Source organism: Pyrus communis, chromosome 14, assembly GCF_963583255.1.
Source record: "Pyrus communis chromosome 14, drPyrComm1.1, whole genome shotgun sequence".
Classification (NCBI taxonomy): domain Eukaryota; kingdom Viridiplantae; phylum Streptophyta; class Magnoliopsida; order Rosales; family Rosaceae; genus Pyrus; species Pyrus communis.
In genome coordinates this window covers 21,353,394-21,361,907 of record NC_084816.1, presented here as the reverse complement: position 1 = coordinate 21,361,907, position 8,514 = coordinate 21,353,394, and the positions used below count along the sequence as shown (strand labels likewise).

The following is an 8,514-nucleotide window of genomic DNA, read 5'->3' as shown; positions in this document are numbered from 1 at the left end:
ATAAAGAAGGTGGTTGGATTAGTGGGACAATATATATGACAGAAGTTGAATTAGAATACAAAAGCTTAAACCCTAAACCTATGAAGGCGAGTTTAAGGGTTATTTTTCAACACCAACAAAATTGATTTTTAGCGGTGTATGATCTTCGGAATTAACACTTAACAGTCGACAACACGAAAGGGATAGAATCTCATATCATTTTGCAGAATATCAAATGGTTAATATGGTGAAATTTAGGGAAAAAAGGGCTAAAAATTAAACACAAATCAAAGTATGGTCCCGGCGGGGCTCGAACCCGCGACCTTCGGCTCATAAGACCAACGCTCTAACCAACTGAGCTACGGGACCTGCTTATTGTAATGAACTGATTTACATTATTAACTGTAATAAGGAAAATAGTTATACGATTGAAAGTTCCAATTATTATAGTTATTGTCTTAGTTTTTGTAATCTAAACCTGTTCATCTAATTCGTAAATGGGTTTTGTGTGGACTGAGTCCAGAAAAAAAAAAAAATAATAATAATAATAGTAATTAAGGACTGACACCCTTACTGGCAGTTGGAATTCTTAATTATTGTAGCATTAGTCATCCTTTTTTTTTAGAGGAAACGATAGTGATTTTATTTATATAAAAAAGAAGGCATACAATCCTTAAAGAGGATATCCTAGATTATATCCAGAGGTTCCTCAAACCAATGAAAATTAGAAGAAAAAACTTATGCCAACTTGGCCAAACTATGAGCCGCACCATTGGCAGAACGAGGAATATGGCAGATTTTAGAGGAACCAAAGCCCTATAGACTCTCTCGAACGTCATCCACTAGCAAATCCATAGAGGAAGACCCCCTCTTCAAGCTCCCAACTCCCTGAACAACTTGCAAAGCATCGCCCTCTAGGAGAATACTTTAAAAGTTCTGTTGCATTGCCCAAAAAAGGCCATCTCGGGTAGCAAGCAATTCAACCATATAGGGGTTATTGACGTGAGATATTCGGCAAACAAAACCTCCAGCATAGCTACTAGCTTCGCCACGGAATATCACACCAATCCCCCCTATTTTAGAAGCAGCAAAAAAAGCACCATCAACATTGATTTTAATCCATCCAGTGGGAGGAATAGACCAACGGGAAATCAAGTGCACAGACTGAGGTTGGGATGCAGGTTGGGCTTTGGTAAAGGGGTCCAGTTGAAGACTTGCAAAGTAATGTCAGATTCACGAGCTTACCATCCCATAACAAGGCATTCCTGGCGTGCCAGATTGAATGAATAAGCATCAAGAACAAGTTACAAAGAGTAGGAGAAAGAAAGCCAATAGACGCAAAAAAACCAATCCCAAAATGAAGATTATGTCGTAGGTCTCTGACCCAAATTCATGTTGGGGGAGAAGAACATTACTTAGGCAAATGGACAAGCAAAAACGCATGTAGCATAGACTCCGAAGAGGAACTACACAAAACACAAATATTGTCCACCGCCACCCCTTTTTTCTCCAAGTTCGAACGAGTAGGAAGGATATTGAGACAAGCCTTCCAAGCACAGATTTTGACCTTTCCTGGGATCGAGGCTCTCCAGTGTTTGTTCCGGGTAGAGGTACCAATTGTGCTTTGATTGGATGGGGAAGCAAGATCACGCAAAGAGATGGCAACCTTACAAGCACTTTTGACAGAAAACAACATCTTAGAATCATAATGCCAAATCAGGTAATCCGGAGGCAATTTGCGACTTAACGGGATTGAGAGAATCAAGGTTGCCTCGCAAGGAGGAAATAAGGAACTAATTATCTCAGTGTTCCAAGAGGCCGACTCCCAGATAATCAATGTCATTAGTCACTCATTTGGACGTTTATTCACTTGATTCATACTATAGAACGATCTATTTCAAAGTTCCATTCTATGTATATTATAACTTAGGAGGACTTACAAACTCTAGCCAAGTTGGGTGAATAATGCGTTATGAAATTGCTAAAGAAAATATAGGAGCTGAAGTGTTTGTAACAAGGCTAAACATTAAAGTAATTTGTCGTATAAGCTGTTGAATTCAATGCTAGATTGATCACAAGGTACACCCTACCCACAATGGGTAGGTAGCTAACAAACATTTGATATTGAAAACAAAGAAAAATAGACGAAGTTGATTCAAAATAGTATGGTAGATGATGCTTTACAATAGTAGCAGAAAGCAAGTATATCTATACACTCTCGTACGGGTTTGATCTCTATCATTTCCTTTTTCTCGTGACGACTAACTATATAACCCACTAATGTTATCGATCTACTAAGAAAATAGTATGAGTCAAGTGATGAATTGTCCTAGTGGTTATGGTCTTTCTCTTCAACTTATTGTGTCCCAAGTTCAAATTCACAAATTCACCCCTCCTCTTAATGTAGATTAGTGTAAAATATCACTTGTAAATTTTTTTGTCAAAATAATAAAATGTTTACACCATTTTCAAGATGGGACTAAACCATCCCGGAGACCCTATCATCCATCTATGCAAACCGCTAATACGATTATCAAAAGAAGCCACAGAGTGAGCCACTTTATTACAATTTCGCGAGCATAACAACTGCTCAATGGACTCTAATTGCTTAGCCATGTTCACAATCCCATCAATAGTAGCATATGTCTCAAGAAAATGGATTTTTATGTATACATTGAGATGAAACGATAATGGTTTTATTAGGTTGGTTTTTATTTTTTTATTTTTTTTTGGACAACAGGTAAATTTTATTACCAACAAAAAGCAAGTACAAACAAAGGCCTAGATACAAGATTAACACAGAAAGAAGGTCAACATAACACAAAGGACAAGGCCCAAAGCCAGCTTTGGAGCCCAGCCCACGCACAAACAGAACTCAGAAACACACAACGCCTCCTTCGGCGCCTACAACAGCCGCCACCAGAAAAGTAAACATCAATCACCACGGTCCGACGCCCACCACCATCACTAAAGGTCATACCTGCAAGAACCCCAAAAGATGAGGGAGCCAATTGATGAAAAAGATGAAGGGAGATGGATGGAGGGGTATGGAAGGGGATGGATCAAGGCGGATGGAGCAAGCAAATGACCGGGGGTTGGAGTTCGAGAAGGTACTATCAAAAGCAAGGATAGATTTCGGATGAGGAAACTGATATTTGCATGGATGGGGGAAAGTGTAGACAACATGGAGAGCAAGGAGAAAAGAAAAAGGAAGAAAAACCATGGGACTACCACCGACCCTAGCAGTAGCTAGGGCCGGCGATAACACTGGTTTAATCGAAAAGACCACTCACACTAAACTGAGAAAGGTTCTCACGGAAGGAGAAAAGGTCTCTCACAGAAGGAGCGAAAACTTTTTAGGTCGTGAAGAAAATGTACAAACTTTCAAATAAGGTACCCTGAATTAAATTAATATGGTTTTCAAACTAAAAAAATTCGAAAGAAAGAAAGAAAAAACAATACCAGCTTTGTCAATTTAATAGTCACCATATTGATGGATATGTGTGTGACAAGCACAAAATGTACAAAACCAACACTCCAAAACCGAAAGAGCTTCAATCTCACCAGTGTCAGTACTACGATCTGGTGGTATTCCTCTTCACTTGTAAGTGAAAGGTCTTAGGTTCGAATATCGTAGATGGCGAATTCAGTACCAAATTAGATTGTCATTGTATGGCTTAACCGAACTCTCACTCCCCTTAGTGCAAAAATATATCGTTGTACTAAAAAAAAAGAATTTTCATCTCAGCAATTAGATATTCAATCACTTCATATATAACTCATAGCATGAAAGATTTTTTTATTTATTTTAAATGTAGCTCTTAGTCTAATTTCTCTTCTCAATATTAAAGAAGTTTCAAGTTCAAATATTTTATCTTCGTTGATGAAAAAAAAAAGGGAGAAATTATAAAATGATACAAAACCAATTTCGAGATCATCATGCACTAAAAAAATTTCACTCATACAAAACCAATTTCATATCTTGTTCACACTAAATACAACTTTAAACACACGACCCATCAATATTTATGATGCTATCAACCACAATAAAGTATTGGTTGTTGAAGATTTTAAATTCACCCCAAATGATTCAAATACCAAATAATGCTAAAGAGACATTCAAAAGTAAGACTTTTTATAGACTCTCTTTCACATCATTTTTTTTGTCACAATATTTTATAATATTAGCACATTAATTGACATTAAACTATAAGGTAACAAAGAATTCAAAGAAAATCTCACTTTGAAAAAGTCTCTTTATAGCATTTCTCTTACATGGTACTCAAACCAATGAACAACCAATGAAAGAAAAACAAGAATGAGATCAGGCAAAATAAACAGAATCTTATTGATAGATGCTTTATATTTATGATGGACGCCTTATAGTTTGTGAATCCAACAAAATCTTTGGCTTCTTATGTGACAAAAGGAGTGGTGTCATGGAGGCTCCACAGTCCCCTATGGAATATATGGATGGTGGGTGGCTGGTTTTTCTTGAAAGGCACCATTTTTGTTTTGTTTTGAGAAAGTTGGGATAGTTTGCTGTGGCCAAAGTGGGGTCTTTCAAGAAAGGTAGATTTTAGCTTTGCTCATTGGTATGTCACAAGGCAATATTTGAGGATTCGATCATATATAGTGACCTCTCAACTTGTGTTATCTATTATCTGTTTCAGATTATCAAATTTATGATTAGATTATGGTTACCTTAATTTGACTCAAATCTTTGAATTGGCTAAGAATTTGATATTACTGTCAATTTTTTATTGGATGGAATTTGAATTTAAAGTATCTAACTAACGGCTCGTGGCTCATAAACCAAATGAAAATAAATAAAGTAAATAGGATCTAGTGTGTCCAATTTTGGTAGATTTTCAATTTTCATGATAGATTGAACTTAAAACCTAAATCCAAGTTCTGATCACCATTAAATTTGAGAAATCTCCTATTCTAATACTTTAATTATTCTCTTAATTACTATAAAAATGAATCATGCGGAACTATACGTCTTGGTTCTTAAAACATTTGGTGATAAAAAAAACCAAGTGATGGTCACTTAAAAGCAAATATATCATTTGTATGAAAATTAAGCAAGCACTTTTGAGACATGCATATATATGATATATGTCTTCTTTTTTTTTTTTTTTGGAAACGTTTATAGGTTCTAAATATAATTTATATGAATTTAGTGTAGATTTTATATCATTTGTGTGTGTGTGTGTGTCTGTGTGTGTGTGTGTGTGTGTGTGTGTGTGTAATTTACTTTTTCTTTGATGCGGTATACCATTCTGGAAAGCCTAATGTATAACATTAGGCGTATTTGTTTTGAATAAATTATATACTTGTGTTAACACATTTTTTTCTAAAACGTGAACTTATTTTCTTCAGTTTCAAATCATCACACACACCATCTAGTTATTATTGAAAGTATACGATTTATTTTTTTTTCCGGTAACAGAAAGTATACGATTTTATATATAACATTGATGTTCTCACAGAAGCTTTTGCTCACGTATATCCAATCGGAAGGGGGAAACATAAAAATTGATCCAGTCTGTATATATCTATCTTCAACTATGTTCTTGCTATAGTTCGTAAGTAAATATGAACCGTAGAATATCTTTTCTTATAAAGCATAACGTTCAAAATAAGTTAACGTTATAAGTAAACTTCCTATTCAATTTCCATTAATAATCATTTATAATTGTTATCACTAACTTTCCATCAATAGGAAGTAGGAAATAGAAACTAACAAGTTGAATTTAAAGTATAGAAAGGAAAGAAGTTTAGAGTGACAATGACGGTAGGTAGGGATGGCAATTTAATCTATCAAATATGATTCTCGTAAGTAACCGATCCGAATGGTTTGGTTTCAGGTTCGGTTGTGGTTATTGGGGTATTCGGCCCGAACCCATACCCGAAACCGAACAATTTCATCTATGAATAAAAAAAATATAAATATTTATTATATGAAAAGGGATTGTTAATAATCATGCATTATTAAATATGAAATCAATTATTTACTTTTATATCATTAATAATATGAATTATATGCTTATCTCTACTAATTAAGAAAACACTCATTGTCAACTAAAACCCTATGAAATTACTAGTTTAACCCTTTAATTATAACATAATATAAATAAGAAATATAGGGCAGAAATCTAATTTCACACAACCAAATTTTACTGTTTTTTTTTTCAAAGCCTCAACTACATGTAATCCTAACATATCTCCAATTTAAAATAAAATAAAATAAAATAAAAAAACCTTCCCGCTCCCACGTTCTCTATCACTCTCTCCCTCTCTCTCCTCCTATTTCACAAACAAAAATAAAAAAAATTCTCACACACTTTGTGTGTGCCCATATGCTAGTAATTTTTAAGAGTGTAAATGTTTTCTTAGTAATATAAATTTTTAATATTACTTATTAGATGCATTGTATCAATTGTATTAATAATAGCAATTTATTTAATATCATTTATTTAATATTCTTCATTTAGTTAATAATATAAATATCATAATGGGAAAAGCCGTTCCTCAATCAAAAATCCGTCACCCGACAAGTTCGATTATGGGGAAAATATGTTCGGGAATTCCACGGGTTCAGGTTCAAGGAAAATAAATGGGTTCAGGTATGGAGATGGCACATCCGAACCCAATCCACCCCGTTGCCATCCCTAGGTATGACAATGGAGGATGGGGTTGAATTTGTCATTCTGTTCTCAAATTTTTTTTACTATTTTTTGCCTTGAAAGATGAAACAATTTCACCTTAAATAAAGAATGGATAATTAGCCCAAAGATAAACGATGACATAATGAACGCACAACAATGTTATAACGAAAGAATGATCATCCAACTAATTGTCCATCAAGGATATAGGACATATATTAGTAACAATGACAACTTCAAAGACATGTAACATGTCATTCACTCATTCTAGTCAATGATATTCATTTAAAAACCTCAACCGTACGTACAAGACATAAATCTTAACAAAATTGTAAATGAAACAAACCGAAAAGGGTAAAATTAAAGGAGGCACAAACTGCATAAAAAAATTAAAAAAAAGAAAAACTAAAAACTCACGTCACTAGATTAATTTATAGTTTTCAACATCATTGCAAAAAACAACAAACACTTATCTCAAATTGTATAAGAATAGTTTGCATATGGTATTTGTTTGTTTTTCTAGTGCTTCTAGCTTTCCTATCAAAGAATTTAGTATGTAAATTCAAGGGTAGTGCCAATCAAAGTTTGAACTTGTGTTATTTAAAAGGAATTTTGTCATGTGAACACAATGTCGATATTTAAATTAAAATGCATATGATATTTGTCCAAATAAGAATGTGAAAACTCCCATATTGCAACACTTTATACTTTTCAAATTCCAAAAACATGCTAGTAGATATGGATAATATTAAGGAAACTAAATTTGTAGACAAAACTTTATAAACTAAATGACATGGAAGTTGTTGATTGAATTATTACTTAAACGTTGATAAACGTACTCATTTATTTTGATGACACATCATTTAATTTGTAAATTTTGTTTATAAATTTTATCTTAGTAATATTATCCAATAAACCTATACGTTACTACGTTAGGCAAATTTAATGGCGGTGAATTCCATGCGTCCGTGTTGGGGATTCTTTAAACGGGTCCCGCGTACGTGGGAGTTGAGATGGTAGGCCCTATACGCTAAAGCTGCAAAAGCCAGCCATGCATGGATGCCCAAAAATGAAACAAACAAGCAAAGCATTGGTGACACTCTGGTTCGTAGCTCAATTTGGTAACTCACAAACAAACCCAATTGGAATTTGAGAGCAAAAATATAGCTTTCAGCTTTTGGCTTATGGCTTTCGGCTTTCGACTTTTGGCTCTCACTTGTCTTCTCAGGAGCGAAAGTAGTGAGTGAGTGAGAGAAAACAGAGCTCATAAGAGTCGGTCTAGGAAGCAAATGAGGAGTGGAGCGAGAATGTGGGCGACAAATTGGAGAAAAATATTAATCATAGTGTTCTAGATTTGCATGGTTTGAATTTCAAAAAAACCCTACAAAAAATACAGATTTTTTGGTCATAAATTTGCATATACTCTCTCTCTCTCTCTCTCTCTCTCTCTCTCTCTCTCTCTCTCTCTCTCTGTCATCTGATCTCTCTCGGACATGTGAGAAAAATCTGAAAACCTCTCAGATTATCTCTCTTCCGCTTCTCTCTCTCTCTCTCTCTCTCTCTCTCTCTCTCTCTCTCTCTCTCTCTCTCTCTCCCCTTTCCCTTTTTAATTTTTGTACTGTTTGTTTTGCTAAAAACTTGGCTAGGCTTTTGGGTTTGTTCCTCCCCAAGCGAGATTTTGGGTAATCTTAAATTCCTCTAAGAGTTTGTTTTCAAATCATGGTTTCTTGAAAATCAAGGATTTGGGTATCTCTCTCCAATCTTTGTTTCTTTATTTCCTTAAACTCCCAAAAAAAAGTTATAAAAAACCCAAATTTTTATTCATGGAAGAGATGAACAAGAGCAAGCACTACAAAAGCCACAA

General features: G+C 34.6%; 1 non-coding gene across 1 annotated transcript; it reads right to left on the bottom strand.

The window, feature by feature from the left end:
• Positions 1–274: 274 nt before the first annotated feature.
• TRNAI-UAU (transfer RNA isoleucine (anticodon UAU)) lies at positions 275–348 on the bottom strand. The gene has a single exon. It is a non-coding gene; the product is annotated as a tRNA-Ile (tRNA).
• Positions 349–8,514: the final 8,166 nt, after the last annotated feature.